Source organism: Neomonachus schauinslandi, chromosome 4 (assembly GCF_002201575.2).
Source record: "Neomonachus schauinslandi chromosome 4, ASM220157v2, whole genome shotgun sequence".
Lineage (NCBI taxonomy): Eukaryota > Metazoa > Chordata > Mammalia > Carnivora > Phocidae > Neomonachus > Neomonachus schauinslandi.
This window is the reverse complement of record NC_058406.1, coordinates 25,247,015-25,264,031: the sequence shown is the minus strand read 5'-3', so window position 1 is coordinate 25,264,031 and position 17,017 is coordinate 25,247,015. Positions and strand designations below refer to the sequence as shown.

Genomic DNA, 17,017 nt, shown 5'->3' with positions numbered 1-17,017 from the left:
GCATTTGCATACAGCTCCTCTTATTGGTTGGCTACCTGAGGATCCATTTCTGCTTCTCATGTGAGATGGTGGTTCATCCAGAGGAGGCTTGGGAGCAGCCACTTCCCCTGGAATATTTCTCCTTGACTTCCTGGAGTCAATGGGCTTTGCTCAACTATGGGAGCTTTCAGTCCCTCGGATGTAGTAATGAGCTGTGGGGTCCGCCTTCCTCACCGTAAGATTGTCAAGATGCCGCACGATCCCTTCCAAAGTCAGGATGGAAATAATGAACGTGAGGAGGTGGATGGTTCCAGAGCTGTCATGATAAAATGTGAAGTCTTTCTGTTTGCCTTGAATGGTGGCAGCTCATGCCGTTCAAAGAGTTTAGTAGTAACTCTAAAAATAATCAGGTATGACAGCCATGACTCAGTTCCTGTCAGGACAAAGTTGTCTAATTTAAAACCTGAGCACTTGGGCTATATACATCTGAACTCTTCATTTCTCTGAAGAAACTGGGGTGAGGTGGGCGGAGGGAGGAGAACCTTGAGGGGTTTTACTCATTGCACTTGAGTCCGTGAAAATGGGGCCAAATCCTTGGCCTGTCAGGAGGCCTCCCTCTCTCATCTCTGGGGTCCCTGGCTCTCGGGGTTAGAATAGAGAGCTCTAATGGCTGCACTCAAACTAGTTGGCTTCTGACTTTTTGTGGAAGCCGTCGCCCCTATCCTACTAGTCTTCTAACTGAAGGAAAAAGAAAAGACAATAAAAGTGTCATCTTGTGACCTTTGGACACTTTGAGGTCCTTGCTTGTGTGGGACTGGAGTTAATACAACTCAGTGGTTGATGATAGTGCCAAATTTATAGTGCCTCCATTTATAGAAAATGGAGCCTCGGGGCACCTGGGTGGCTCAGTTGGTTGGGCGACTGCCTTCGGCTCAGGTCATGATCCTGGAGTCCCAGGATCGAGTCCCGCATCGGGCTCCCTGCTCGGCAGGGAGCCTGCTTCTCCCTCTGACCCTCCCCTCTGCTCGTGATCTCTCTCTCTCTCACACACCCTCTCTCAAATAAATAAAGTCTTTTTAAAAAGTTCACTGCCGGGCGCCTGGGTGGCTCAGTTGGTTAGGCGACTGCCTTCGGCTCAGGTCATGATCCTGGAGTCCCTGGATCGAGTCCCGCATCGGGCTCCCTGCTCGGCAGGGAGTCTGCTTCTCCCTCTGACCCTCCCCCCTCTCATGTGCTCGCTCTCTCTCATTCTCTCTCTCTCAAATAAATAAATAATCTTAAAAAAAAAAAAGAAAAGAAAAGAAAATGGAGCCTCATTAACAGAAAAATTAGGGTAAAATACCCGAACAAGTGGGAGTCTGAATTTGGACTGATTTGCTTAATGCAAGCCTGTGGTTCTTGCCGCCTCCTCAGATCCGGCACCTCCGGTGTTGCTCTGGTGTGCAGCTTCAGCAACAGCTGGACAGGGAAACTCGCCTAAGACTAGACCACATTTCCAGGGCTTCCAGTCCACTCCCAAGCCTCCGAGACTGACTTCAACTTCCATCTTCTGTAAAAGAAAGATGGAAATTGATGAGAGTCACCAGTCCTGAATTTGAGCCCCAGCTCTGCCACAAGGCGGCTGGGTTACCGATGCTAGCCCCTTCTTTCCTGTAAGCCTCTGATTTCATATCTGTAAAATGGGTGCTTTGGCCTGGCCAGGAAAGACCCTCCAGATGACATGCTGTAGCTTTGTGGCTGCATTTAGAGGCCTATAAGATCTCAGATGCCAGCCGAGGAAGTCTGGGCTACTGGTGGGGCAGAGGGGTCTGGCCAGGGGGAACAAATCAGTCTGAGAACATTTCTCAACGTGGTTAGCTTTTTTCACTCTGGTTCTTTCTCCCAAGGGCCAGGGGTTGGCTCACCTGTTTGTTGGATTTGAGCTGGGTTGCCAAGGTCAATAGGACTTAGCTCCTTTCTGAGATGGAAGGACGGGTTATGAGGAAGAATTTGGCCAATGTCTATAGATATGAATTAGACTCTGCTCAGTCTCACAAAACCCCCAGCAGCTCATTTGTGCCTCCGTTCATGACCTTCTACCCTTCTCATGATGAAAACATCCAGAAGGATTAACCCTATGAGAATCATCTGGAGCCTAGCTGGGCTAGAAAGATAAGGTGGTAAAAGGTAAAAGCTATGGCCACCCTGTGGTGTTTGGGCCACACTCTCGCTTTGGAGGGATGAAGTAGGGGAACTGTCTGGAGAACCTTAGGGAGGGTCAGTATGGCTGGCTCTCTAAGTCAATGCTATGTGCGCTGGTAGCTGAGGCTTTCCAACCTTCTCCACTCTGTTCTGTGCCCTGGGAAGCTGAGCCATATGGACCACATCAATGGGTCTCATGCCCTGTGGCTTCCATTTCAGTTTGGTCACTGTGGACCCCAACAGTAGATCAGGGAGAGAGGAAGGTGACCCCAGGCCATTTATTCTGGCTTCCTCCTCAAGAGGTCACTTGGAGCTGGCTCTCAGGCCCTGGACTGAAGGTGTTGACTCCTATTAAGTTGTCCTTTCTAAATGACTGGCTCCTTCCAAGTTCAGGAATTGCTCCCTCTCCTTGTCCCCTCTTGCCAAGGGTGGTAAGAGCTCTGTTTTTACTCTGCTATCCCTTGTGGTTTTCCTACACCTTCCCCTTCCCCTGGTAGATAGCCTCTTTATTAAACACTCTTCAAATTATTCTCATTTGAGTGACCATCTGGTTCCTGCCAGGACACTGACCGATGTACCATGTTTCTAGCTTTCCACCATGAACAGCCATGGAGGTGGATAAATAAAGCAAGCACGGGCATCGGTCCAGGGTAGAAGGGTACTGAGCTTCTTGAGGCCCGAGGACCCAGTAGGCTCACAGCCTAGAATGTTCTGCAGGGGTAAGTGTGCCTGCCAGAGCAGTAGCAAAACGGGGCCACATGGCCTCCACAGAGGCATTTAATATCCCTTGTATTATAAGATGACCTCTAGGCAGGGGTGTTGGTCTGGAGAGCCAGATAAGAAAGATTTTCAGCTTTGTGGGCCATATGGTTTTTATTGGACATACTCAACTCTACCATTGTAGCTCAAAAGTAGCCATAGACAATACATACACCGATGAGTGTGGCTTCACATAAAGAGGCTGGAGGTCATAAACTGCTGACATCCCAGTCTAGAGCTGTGAGTTCAGTGTTTTCTAATTTGTTCATTGCAGTTTACAATAAGAATTACATTCTACATCATGACTGGTTTGTGCACATGCGTACTTCATAATATTTATATAATGCGTACTGTGTGCCCGTCTCTGTTCTAAGCGCTTTACCTTTATCAATTCATTTAATCTTTATAACAACTGTGTGTGTGTGTTGGGGGGGTGCTATTTTTTTTAAAGATTGATTTATTTATTTTAGAGAGAGAGCAAGCATGGGGCGGGGGAGGGGCAGAGGGAGAGAGAGTCTCAAGCAGACTGCGCTGAGCACAGAGCCTGATGCAGGGCTCGATCTCACGTCCCTGAGATCACGCCCTAAGCTGAAACCAAGAGTCAGATACTTAACCACCTGCACCACCAGGTACCCCTGGGTGGTGGTGGGGTGGGGGGGCTGTCATTTTTATCCCTATTATAAAGATAAAGGTCTCTAAACACAGAGTTTACAGAAACAACATTATAACAAATTATACTTACTATGTGTGTGATGTATTCTTTTCTATTCTATTCTGTCATGGTCTATTTTGTTATTCAAAGTGCAACCTGCAGACTGATCTCATGACCCACTATGGGTTACAATCCATGGACTGGTTTGGAAAACACTGTCTAGGCAAGCCGAGGGGGAGCTCTCACCTCGGACTCTGTGAGATCCTCTTGATTTAGCAATGATACCATGAAGTGGAAAGAACATGGTCTTGGGAGTCAGGCAGACATGGATTCAAATTCTAGCTTTGCCACTTATGCTCTGGGGGTCACTCATTACAACCTTATCAATAAAGAGGAGTGAGGTGGTAACAAAGCTGTGGGGAGGAACTAACTGAAGTGATGGGAATAATGGACCCGGCAGCCCCCCTACCGTGTGGGCGGGACGTAGGGACTCGCTTCTGATGAATAGTGTTTGGAAAAGGACAAACTGTATCTTTCCAGTGGAGAAAACTGGCAGATACCACCCTAACCAATAATGGTATTCTTCCCCCAATTCCATAACCCCTCGTCTAATCATGAGAAAATATTAGACAAACCCAAATTAAGGGGTATTCTACCAAACACTTGACTAGTACCCTTCAAAAGTGCCAAGGTCCTGAGAAAGCAAGGAAAGCCTGAGAAACTGACGCAGATTAGAGATCAAGTAGACTCGATATCTCAGTGCTCTGGGAGATGCTGAACTTGATGCTGGGCCAAGAAAAAAGGCATTAGTGGAAAGACTGGGGAAATCTAAATGAAGTCTTCCATTGGGCTAACAATACTGTACCAATGTCGACTTCTAGATACATGTACCATGGTCATGTAAGATGCTCATGTTAGAGGAAGCTGGGTGATGGGTCTATAGGAAATGTCTATACTATATTTGCAACTTGCAACTCTATTCTTGTTTCCAAATAAAGTCTTTCAGAAATCTCCTTTGCTGACAGTAATGTGCACCCAGAGTTGAGATACCCTGCTCTTGATCCATCTCCTCCAGAAATCCCTGGGCAGATTTGACCCTCAATTGTAGCAACATGTGCTCTTGGCGTGTCTTCTGTCACAGTGTTCCCCGAATTGCAGGGCATGCTGGAACCACCTGAGGAGCTTTCAAAAATCCCAGTGCTCAAGGGTATTATATAAGACTGATGAATCACTGACCTCTACCTCTGAAACCAATAATACATTATATGTTAATTAATTGAATTTAAATTAAAATAATAATAATAATGATAAAAATCCCAGTGCTCAAAGCCCCAAGAAGAAGAGCAAAGTACCTGGCTCGGGCATCTGATAAATGCTTTGATGCTTCCTCCATCCCCCTCCTGCCCCTCTTCCTGTGGGTTGGGAATCACAGGCAGATTCCCTGCATGTGCCCTCTGAGTGGAGTATCTGTGGTAGGCAGAAAATGGCTCCACAGGGATGTCCACATCTGAAACATGGAAGCCCATAACTGTGTTATCTTCCATGAAAAAAGAACTTTGCAGATGTGATTATGTTAAGGATTTGAGATGGGAGGATTACCCTAGGTTACATGGGTGGACCTGATGTAATCATCTGGGTCCCTATAAGAGGAAGACAGGAGTGTCTGAGATGAGATGTGGTGACAGATGCAGAGGGTCAGATTCAGAGATCTGAAGATGCGGCATGGCTGGCTTTGAAGATGGAGAAAGAGACCACAAGCCAAGAAACGGGGTGGCCACTAAAAGTTGGGCAAGGCCAGCAAACAGATCGTCCCCTAGAGCTCCAGAGAGTGCAACCCTGCAGACACCTTGATCTTGGCCAGGTGATGCCCATTTTGAACTCCTGCCCTTCCCCCCCCCCCCCCCCCAAACTGTAAGACAACTGTGTTCTTTCAGGCCACGAAATTTGTAGTAATTTGTTAAAGTAGCAATAGAGAAGGAATACAGTGTCTTTTTCATCCAGCTGGTGGTCTGTAATGTTTCCTGTGCTATTCTTAACCCCTGCTTATGTTAATAAAGATGAAAAATTTATGCCACCGCTTATTGGATTAGTTGTGGGAGCAAGGAGCGTGATCTACTCAATTTTACACACTCTTCTTCACTCACTTGCTGACTCATTAAGTCACTAATTCACTCATTTGCTTACCAATTAATTCACTCTTGGATTCTTTCAGTTCATTCACTTACTCATTCGCCACTCATGTACGTGCGCACATGCACACACATCTCAATAAATAGCTGTGAGTTGTGGAGCAGTGTGGCTGATTCTTTGATGGCCACTTATAAGCAGTGTTTGAAGGATGGATATGTCTTAGGAAAGGAGGTGGTGGTAGAGAGAGGCATCTGAAATTTCCTGGAAGCCAGACTGGTGGGAAAGGCAGGGTCATAAGCACTAGGCCTAGGCTCTTTGGCACTAACCTCATGCCAAGAACTATTAATCCCATGTAACCATAATATTTTAATAAGAATGATGATAATGTTTTAAGTATATCATCTCCAGAAAAGCCTAAAGAGAGAGATTAATTTTTCCAGGACTACATAGCAGAGCCAGGCCTCAGACTCAAGTTGGTTTGACTCTTAAGTCCATGTGTTTGGCCTCTACTGGGAGTCTAGGAGCTCTGTTGGGTAGGAACAAGTTGAGGAGGAAGCCAGCAGGGAATAAGGCCAAGTATTGCAGGAGGAGGGCAGGTGGAAGGAGAATAAGGTATCTAAATCTCAACACTTAAGGGATTCAGGGGAGACTTTTCTCATTTGGGTTGATGGATCTCTCATGCCAGATGGATCTGCTCAGTTTACCCCAGTTCATAGAATGCCTTGAGTCTAGTGGGTAGACTGACCTGGATAGCCCATAGAACCACACCAGCATGTACAGGTACAAACAGAACCTAGGCCTATTACTGAGAACACAGGCTGGTTGAAATGAAGTATCCACACCTAGTCCAGTGGCCTAGTGGACAAGTGGACAGGAAATGGAACAGATGATCAAGCCCAAGCATGGGATCAGCATGGTGGGGGCCAGGCATACATACCTCTGGCAGGATACAGTAAAGGAGGAGAGGATGAGATCTAGAACTAGACCAACTTTGGGGAGAGAACACCCACAGTGAACTATGGATGGATATACCCCTTGCAGGCTTTGACAAAGCCACTCCATTATGCCACAGAGTAGGAAGAGTGGTCCCTGATCTTTTTGTCCAGCCCCCTGCCTCTTTCAACCACCATGAACATCTTTCATTTTGTCTGCCTAGCACCGACCCTCCTTCCCTTTGAGCACAACCCTTCTTTTGGAGAACTGTCCTCCCAACAGTTCTAGCAGGGGCCTTTGCCCTTGGCCCCAGGAGTGGGCACACCCCCCAGCTGGACTAATCAGAGGCTTCCACTGAGCTTTTTCTAATTAGAACTAAGGGAAGGGATTTTTGTCTTGTTTCTGGAAGTGAAGGTGTGAGGATGAACCGGAGCTGCTAAGGGTGGCCATAGGTCCAGCCTTGAGCATCGCCATTTGTCATGGAAAGAATGAAGCCAGCAGACAGAGCACAACAGAGATAGGGCACAGAGAGAGGGGCCTTTTGGCGTTTGGATCCCTGGGTCTATTCATTCCCGGGGCCAGCTATGGCTTGACTATAGCAGCCAGTCATTTCTTCTCGATTCCAGGCTGATTTGATCTGGATTTCTGCCACTTGAAACCAAAAGTATTAGCCCAGATGTGATGGAGGTGAGCAATATGAGAAGACAGGAACTCTGCTCTCCCCCATTTGTCCATTCTCTCCTTCCTCTCCCCTCTACTTCCTTTTGCTCCAGTGTACAAATGGCTAGACCTCTGGCTGGTTATTCAGAAAGTAGACATACAACACTGGCACATTGTGTACCCTCAATAATAATAGCAAATGGTCTTTGAGCACTTGCTATGTGCCAAGCACTGTACCGAGAGCTTTTATACCCATTATCTCACTTAGACCTCCTGTCAGCTCTATGAGGTGGGTGATATTGTCATCTTTAGTAAATAGAAGGGCAAACTGAGACCCAAAGCAAGCAGTTATTTGCCCACAGTTAGACAGCTGGTAAGTTTAAAGCTGAGACTCGAACCCAGGCAGGAACCTTCCAGGGCCCATGTTCCTAATCTCCACCCCAAACTGCTTCCTATTCAGTAAGTGTTAGCCCTTTGCCCACGAGTCTCCCTTGCTGCTTGGAGACATGCCGTGACCAAGAATATGTGGCTGCTGTGTCTTGAAGCTTTAGCAGGAGTTTACAAGCATCACCATATCACCCTGAATTGTCACAACGCACTGTGAGACACATACTGGGAAAGAGAGACTCCGAGAGGTGAAGCAGTCTCCCAGGGTCACACAGCTAGTGGCTGTGGAGGCAGGATCCAAATCCAGCTCTGTCTGACGAGGGCACCTTGCTCACTGGCCTGCACATCCCCGAGATGTTTTAGCCCACCCATTCTCCAGCCAACTGGAGGTTCATGCCCTCAGCCAGGCCTTCAGAGCTGCCAGGCTCTCAGGCAGGGCTGGCTACCTGCTTCCTTCTGGGTGGGGTGGGGTGGGAAGGGACATCGATGATGCTGAAGCTCAGAATGGCAGTTGAGTGGCAGGTAGAGGCTGGTGTGGGAGGCTCCTCGGTAAGCCATCTGCAAACATTTCCTCAGGATGAGAAGTTTATCCAAATATAATCCCCAAGGGCCTCTGCAAGGCATACATTCCCACCCTCTCTGGGAGGGGGACAGGCCCCTTCTCTGACTCATGTCTGCGAGTGACAGGTGGAAGATGGACAAGGCTGAGAGAGCAGGAGCTGGTGGAGGCCAGGCTGGGGCCGCCGAGGGAGAAGGGAAGGTGGCTGCCACGTGGATTGGCTACCCTGGGCGCCAGAGAGTACCCTGTCCTTTTCCCCCCGCACTGTCCTGTCACCAGACTGAATTCAGGCATCCTTACTTCTCCAGGGAAACCAAGCCAGGCTACTCTGGGGTCTACTTAATCCCTGTATGCTCTGGAAGGTAGGGTTCGAGGCACTGATAAGATTCCATCCCTTCTCCTCTCAGACCTAACTAAGCAAGGGAGGAAAATAGTACACATTTGTGAGGCACCTGCTGTGTGTCAAACACAATCCTGGACACCTTATATACACAAGCACAGCTGTTCACAGGTCTCCCATTGCACAGATGAGGAAACAGACTCAGAGAAGTTCAGGCACATCCCCATACTTACACAACTAGTAAACAGTGGAGCCCAGACTCAAATACAGGACTGTGTTGATTCCAGAGGCCCGGCCCTTAACCTTTGACCTCCTTAAACCTATCCTCTCTGTGTAGGGGAATACGACAGGTGATGACCCAGACAGGCTGGCATCTCCACCTAGGCAGAGACCTGAGCCAGGAAAGCGTAAAGGTCCAGGTAGAGTGTGAGTGTGCCTTGGTCACCACGCTCCTAAGGCACGCAGTTCCTAGGCCAGGCCCGATGGGGCAGGCTTTAACATCTTAGGCCATGGGACCATCAGGTCTCCAGGCGAGCTCTCCGGTCTAACCTGGAGCAAGAGAGACTCGGGCAGGGGGCAGGGAATGGCTAGCTAAGGATTCAGCAGCAGGGCAGGGCAGAGACTGCGCTTAGATTCTGTCCAGGCAGGAGGCCCCAGGACGTGGAGGAGGACAACGGACGAGGCGCGGCACGTCGTGTAAAAGTGATGGGGCGGGGGTGGGGTGGCAGCGACAGTGGCGGACGCCACGATGCTGCGCCACCCTTTCCCCGAATCCCCTTCCAGTCTGCGAGCCGGGCCTGCGGGGCCCTCCCTTGGTCGAAGCCCCTGCACCGTCGCAGGGGCTGACTGGCCCCGCTTGGGTCACATGGCCACCCTGAGCCAATCAGCTGCGGCTTGAGGGTCACGTGGGGCGCTTGCTCTTCACAGAGAGGCTTGTAGCTCTCGGAAGGGAGTGGAACGTCCCGCTCTAGACGTGGAGACAGAAAACGAGGCAGGCAGGCGGGCGGCCCCTGGAAGGTAGTTGAGGACCACCAGCCCCCTCGCCCAGAGCTCGGCCCCCGGCGCCGCTCCCGTCCGCAGACCCAGCGCCAGTGAGCACGGCTTCTACGCAGAGGCAGGAGACGCCCCAGCCAGCAGCCCTTCTGGGTGAGCTGCCGAGCAGGGAATGCAAGGAACGGACACCCCAAGCCACTTCCAGACCTTCTCAAGGTGCCACCCCCAACGCGCGAGCCCCAGGACGCCCACTGGTGATGACACCCGTATCCCAGGGGCAGACACACTGCCAGGAGACCTGTCCCTCCCTCTGGCCGGCTCAACCCTCCAGGGAACAGTGTGTCTGGAGGAAAAGCGTTTACCTGATGTAGCTTGTGTAGGTTCCCTGGAGCTAACAATTAGCTGAGCAGGGAAGAGTCCTGGTAATTCGTTGAGTTTATTGAGTTGCTTCTGGGGAACAAGGAACATTTACCCACATTAATTACCAGATCTCACTGTTAGTGCATTAGAGATAGTCAGGGTGAGAAGAGTCTCCCAGAAAGGTTCCAGCAGCTGCCAAGTGAATGGGGAGCACTGTGAGGGCTGAGGGACCAAGGGGTTGGGGTGGCCCATCTTCATAGGAAACCGAGATGAAACCCAGCATGGCCTTGGAGGCTCTCCCCACTGTCTCCAGGCTCACCTGCTCGCCTGCTTTTCCCCGTATATGCCCTCTGCTTTCACTAGCAGGATCTCATTCGTTCATTCACTCATTCAAGCGTTCCTTCTTCTAGTAAGCAATATTATTGAGGTCTTTCCATGTGTTAGGTTTCCATGCAATGTATTGAGGAAAGAACTGAAGAAGAAAGAAACAGCTCCTGTCTTCAGCAGCACACAGTTTGGAGGATGAGGCAGACCCCTGGATGATGCTTAGTGAGACAAGCACCGGGGTAGAGGAAGTGCAAGGAGTCACGAGGTACACAGGAGAAGCCAGCCACACCCTCTGGAGCCACTGGCTGTAAGATGCCACCTAAAGGATGAGCAGGAAGTAGATAGAAAAAGGGTGGGAGTGAATCAAAGTGGACAGGGAGAATTTGGCAAGGAGCTGACTTCTCAATCTTTGGAAACATTCAGAATAGATCTGGACTGACCATCTGTCGAGAAGGCTGTAGATGAGATCCATACGTAGCTGGCCCTTAGGCCTGGAAGTCCTCTGAAGTCCTTGTCAATTAAGATTTTAATATTAACTGATTTCCACTCTCCTAGTAGCAAAGGGGATGTGATTAGAAAAGATGCCCATGGTCGAAAGCAAGAGACTGCCATTCATTCATTCATTCATTCATTCATTCACAAAGCATGCATAATGAAAGTGCTCTTAGGCCTCTCCACCAGAGCAGTTCCCTGGGGTAGCTGGCACTCCCATGGTCTTGCTAGATCTTCCTGACCGTTGCCCGGTGGCACTCTAAGCACCAGCTGCCTGCGGGCCGTCTCCCACCCCCACCCTCAACACCTGTGCACTCCATGGTCCCACCAGCTAAGTCTTGCACTTTCTGAGAATCAGATGGGTTTGTTGCCAACTCTCTTGGTGCCAGTCATACTTGTTATTGTAATTATGTGATTTAAATTAAACATCACATAAACCGATGAAATATGAGTGTGAAAGGAAATAGAGTTGCATCTATGGAAACTAAATTAAATGCTTTGGGAAGACTCCATGAAGGAGAATCTCTAAAAAGAATTGCTTCCTAAATATTAGGTGTGAGTGACTGAGACAATTGCTCACTTCCATCAGGACAGTGACCAGGTCTGTCTTGCTCACTGCTGCATCCCCAATGCCCCACACAGTGCCTGGCACATGGCAGGTGCGCGATAGATATTTGTTGACTGAACGAGCTGTAGCAGAATTGGTATGGCAAACGATGCATTATGGGTGGAGTTTATATAAGTGAGACAGTGTGGAGAATGAAACCGTAGTCAAAGGAAAGACCTTGGTCCTGCATTAACTGGATTGATGCATAAATGTACATGGAAGTCTTTGTACACCATCATGAAATGTTTTAGCTGTGTATGTGTTCTTTTATTATTCCTTACTTGGAAATTACTTTTTACCAACAAGCTATGTCATCTGCAAGGCTTAGGGTAGGTGTCAGGAAACTGTTTCTTTAAAGGGCGAGGTAAATATTTAGGGTTTTGCAGGTGATAGTTTCTGTCCCAACTACTTAACTCTGCCATCGTAGCTTGAAAGCAGACAATATGTAAATGAATGATCACGGTTGTGATCCAGTAAAACTTTATTTACAGAAACAGACAGCCGGCTATAGTTTGCCATCCCCTGTTCTAAGGAATTGACTTGTTCCACGTGCCAGGCACTGTGCTGTGTTGCTGGACATGGCGAGACAAAGAAAATCCTGTCCCTGCTCTTGCAGAGCTTGGCTTCTAGCTGGGGACATGGTTACAATTTGGTGTGTCCAGTACTGTGGCAGGGGCATGAGCATGGTTCAGAGGGGTCACAGTGAAGGCAAATGCTTTTCCCATGGGTTCAGGGAAAGAGAGAGGTGGAGAAAAGGAGACATTTTGGTTAGATTTATGGGAGCAGTGATATTTCCCCCAGGAAGTCAGGTGGGGCAACAGGAAAGGACATTCCAGGTAGAGGAAGTAGAATATGCAGAGGCATGGAGACATGAAAGAAGCTGGGGCTCAAAGTGGGTGTCACTGGAGGGGGAAGGCATGAAAAAGTCTAGACTTTATGATACTGCAGCCTGTGGGCCTTTGCTGCTGGGTTTCCAGCAAGGCAGGAACTTGGGCAAATCTCCCCACAGAGTACAGAGATGGATTGAGGGCAGAGGGCAGGGCAGAGGGCTATCTCAGTAGTCCAGGTGAGGATGATGAGGTCAGGAAGCAGAGAAGACTTGGCTGCCATTGGCCATGGAGGGCAGGAATGGAGGAGTTAAGGATGATGCCTGGGTTGGGTGACAAGGAGGATGGTGTGGATTATGGGGAGAAAGAACACTGAGGAGCAAGAACAATTGGCAGAGGCTTGAGTTTGTTCAAACAAGCCCCAAAACCTCCAGGTAGGTAGTTGGGATTTGGATCTTCATACCGTGGCTCAGCTGCTCAGAGCTGCCTGAACAATTGGGATGGGTAGGCACTGCTGAGAACCAGATCTTGGGATGCCTTTCCAAAGATAAGTCTTAAGACTTAGGGACTCCAGCAGTCCATATCCAAAAGAGAACTGCATTCCTCCTGGGCCTTTGCCCAGTTCCAGGAAAATAGATAACATTGTGGGTTTGTCCTGGGGAAAGCTTTTATCTCAACATAGCAAGAATCCTAGGCATTTGGCTAAAGGAAAACTGAGACGGAAATCATTGGTGATGAGAATGGGTATCAGGGCTGAGTCAATAAAGGCTCTCTTCAGAGATGAGAGGTAGCTTGGGTGGGGACAGAGGAGTCGGGTCTTCAACAAGAGCCTTGGTGCCCTTTGCCTACCACCACCAAGCCATTTCCAGAAGGGTTTTTCCCTGGTTGCATCATGATGCCCTCTCCTTCCCCCAAAGAGGAGAGCAGATGGCAGGTGGGGAGGGAAGAGGGTGTGGGAGTGGGGATAAAGTGGCACACACCTCCTATATTTTATATTCTCCCCAGCCAGCTTTGGGGTAGGAAGCATGGTTTCTGCTGGCCCCTGGGATGCAGAGCTTCTCCAACCCTGTATCAGATCCAGGCTGTGCACAGAGCTTAGCTGAGAGATTAAGCCCACAGGACATGCTCTGGGAGCACAGAAGCCAGATGCCACTGACTGAGGGATGGAGGTTGTACAGAGAAGGGGACATTGCAACTGAATCTGGTAGATTTCAGGCTTTGCAAGGACTCCCCATATCCAGGGAACCGGTGGGAGTGGCACCCACTGCAAGCGCTGTGCCTCCTATCCAATATGTGCTTGGTGAGTAAATGAATGAGTGAATGTTCTCCTGAGCATGTCAGTTTTCGGGAATACTGAAACTGAAACCAGGAGCTCCCAATACTCCTCTCCCTCTGCGTACAGCTAGGCAGTGATTCCTTGCAGACTCAGTTATCATCTCAGCGCTCCCAACATCCTGACTGTAGGAGAACCTTCTTAAGAAGAAATGCTTTACATGAAGTCTGCTCTGAGCTCTCTTATTACCAAGACAAGAACTAAGAGCTTTCTGTAGGGGAATTCAAAGCCACTTTCCCTATAATCAACTACATGCATTAAAGGGAGCCGTTGTGGTGTTTTTGTTGTGGTGGTGGTTGTTTTTTATTCTCCCCAAGCCAGATTCCATTAATGAAGCCCCATTTAACGGAAGTCAATTTACCAAAAAGAAAAAAAAAAAATTGAGTGTAATTGCTTAAATACGTTTTATGCTGTACTGCAATAGCAATTTCCTGGGCGAACTTGGAGTTCCCCAGGCGCCCCAGAGTGAAGTTAATGTGGACAGAAAGGGTTGAAGGGGAGAATCTCTCTTTGTGTTTCTCTCCTTTAATTATGATTCTAAGAGGGAGCAAAATTAAAGAGGATCCTGGGTGGGGGTGGGGGGGAAGGAAATGGGAGGGGAGGAAAAAGAACAGAAATGGAATTCAGCCTGAACTGCTCCACTGCCTTCCTTCGTGCTTGTGTGTATGTGGCAGTACGATGCAGTGGCTGAGTACATAGGCTCTGAGTGGGGTGGTTTAAGTGTGACTCCCACCTCTGCCCATTTAATAGCTGTGTGACCTTGAACAAGTTTCTTAACCTCCCTGTGCAGCCAGGTGGTACAATGGGAAAGGGCAGAAAGAGCAGCAAGTGCAAAGGCAGAGAAACACAAAAAAGTAGTGTGTGTTCCAGTACAAGTAAGGTCTTCTGTATGGTTGGAGATGGTGTGTGTGTGTGTGTGTGTGTGTGTGTGTGTATGCGCATGTGTGCACATGTGCTCAGGGAAGGAAGGCAGGCAGGCATCAGACCAGAAAGACTTCACTGAGAAGGTGACATTTGATCAAAGGCTTAGAGGAAGTGAGGAGGTGAGCCACATGGATGTCTGGGAGAAGAGCCAGCTAGCAGGCAGAGGGAATGTCAAGTGCAAAGGCCCTGAGGCCAGAGGAGGTCTGGCCAGTTTTGAACAGCAAGGAGACCCACGTGGCTAGAGCAGAAAGAATAGAGATGAAGAGAGGAGGAGGTAGGAGAGGTGAGGACACACTGACTTTTTTTAAAGCCTGAGGCCAGAGTAATGTCTTTTACTCTAAGGATAGGAGCCACTGAAGATTTGTTTTTAATTAACTCTATTCAGGCATAATTTGCAAAAAATAAAGTGACCCATTTTAAATGTATAGTTTTTAAAGCTTTGACCAACGTGTACATGCCACATAACCACCATCTCCTTTAGAATGTAGAACATTTCCATCACCCTAGGAGGGTCCCTTGTACTCCCTCCCATGGGCCCCCCACCAGTATCTCTCACCCCCAGCTCTGGCAACGGCTAATCTACGCTCTCTCGCTATAGATTAGTCTTTTCCAGAGTTTCATATAAATGGAACCAAACCGTATGCCCTCTTTTATCAGTATAATCAGCTTCTGAGAGTCATCCATGTCATTGTGTGTGTCACTGGTTTGTTGGGAGAGTTTTCAGTGAGGCACAGCACCATCTCAATGGCAGAGTCTGATGTGATGACTCCAACACAGAAGCCCCCGATTCTTGAGATAGTTGCCAAGAAAACTTTCCAATGCACATTTACGTGCAAGGAGGCAGGAGCAGAACAGAGTAAAGGTGTGTAGGCACCACAGGGCCCTGAGAGTTGAAGCCTTAGGAACGAACAGTTAGCAGGAGCCCTAGGGATGGGTAAAGGTTTGGGAGAGATGGAAGACAGATGCCCCTTGGGGCTTCTCCAGGCTGGACAGCTGGAGTTAAAGCAGATACCGGGGCTGGAGAAGCCTCACTGACTTCCACTTACCATCTCCAACATTACTCTCATCCTGCTCCTGGGACCCGGGCACCCTCCCCACATTCCATTTTGCAATAAACAGCCTTTGGTTCTGAACTATTCAGGTAGATTCTCCCTATATCTACTTCCCTTATGTAAATAGTCTCCAAGCTTTGTCATTGAGATAGAATTGAATTTGCCCTGGGGAAAAAAAAACCCACAATACCGTTTGTGGCTCCTTAGAAAACTTAAATGACTCAGCCGGTAATAAACTATTTTAAATGGGATCTGGTAAAATACGGTAATTGGTTTCTATAATAGCTCTTACCATGGCAATATGGGTTGTATTATTGGAGTTTGGTGTGTGTCAGCATTTTCATTATAGTAAAAATTCAGTTTTGCAGGGTATGAAGCCACTTGGTTAGTTCCTTTGTTTAATACATATTTATAGGGACCCACCATGTCGGATCGCTTCCATTTGCCCCTCCAAATCCTCTCCCCAACCTTCTCCACTCAGTTCCATGTCTAGGAAGACTTAGCTTTGGGTGAGGCTACATCAGTATGCTCCTTTGCTTCTGGCTTTCAATTGGGATAGATCAACAGAAGCATCAGTAGGAGATTGGAGGAGGGGAGGGAGGAAAGTGAGTTCCGGGTATCCATTCCTTGATCCCTCCTGGTGGGACTTGCACAAACTGCCTGAAGATCTGGGTCCTACATGGTGGCCCTTTCCATACAGCCTTCTTTTTCAGGGATACAGTTTCCTCTCCAGGCCCTCGAGTGGTAACAGGCTGTATGGATACTGCCCCATCCGGGTTGGTTTCCCTTTATAAAGAGTCCATTCATGGAACTCCTGGAATTATTCTCATACTAGTGCACCACCTATTTTGTATTGGAATCCTCATGTCCCTGCTTTGTACCAACCATTGTGCTAGGTGCTTGGTACAGAGATGAAGAATGCAAGTGGACAAGAAGAAAAGAGCAGCCACCATTTACCAAAAGCTCTCTATTTGCCAGGGACCATGCTAAGGTCTTTGTTATGTATTGCCTCATTTAATCCTTGCAACTCTTTGAAGGAATGGTTGTCATTGTCCCCATTTTAGAGATAAAGTCACAGAGAGCTGAAGTAATTTTTGTGAAGATAACACAGCTGATCCCTCTAGAGCCCTAGCTTCACCACCAGGCTACAGCACCCTCTTTGAGGAGGTATCAAAGGGAGACACACCTAGATAGGGAATCATAATCCGAATGCAGTGCTGTGGCAGGACGGAGGAGGGAAAAGGAAAATGAGATTTCTTGAGCTCCTATGTGTCTGGTACTGGGCTAGTTCTTTGCCCACAGGTCTTCAGGCTGCTATTCATATTCTCATCCTCAGAAAGGTTCAGTAACTAGTCCTAGGTCACACTGCTGCTAAGTGCTGAAGCTGGATCTGAACCCAAATCCACATGGCTTCGAAGCCAAGCAGGGGAGGTAGGCTTTCCTGGGACGTGATGATTGAGGGCTTCCCGAAGTCATCTCAGGCGACACAAGGGGTGCAGAAGAGAGGGCTATAGGTGGCTCC

At 48.5% G+C, this 17,017-nt stretch overlaps 1 protein-coding gene across 1 annotated transcript in view; it reads left to right on the top strand.

Moving 5' to 3' along the window:
- Positions 1 to 17,017, top strand: part of CSMD2 (CUB and Sushi multiple domains 2) — a 621,951-nt gene that overhangs the window by 264,978 nt on the left and 339,956 nt on the right. The gene's annotated exons all lie outside the window — the stretch shown is intronic.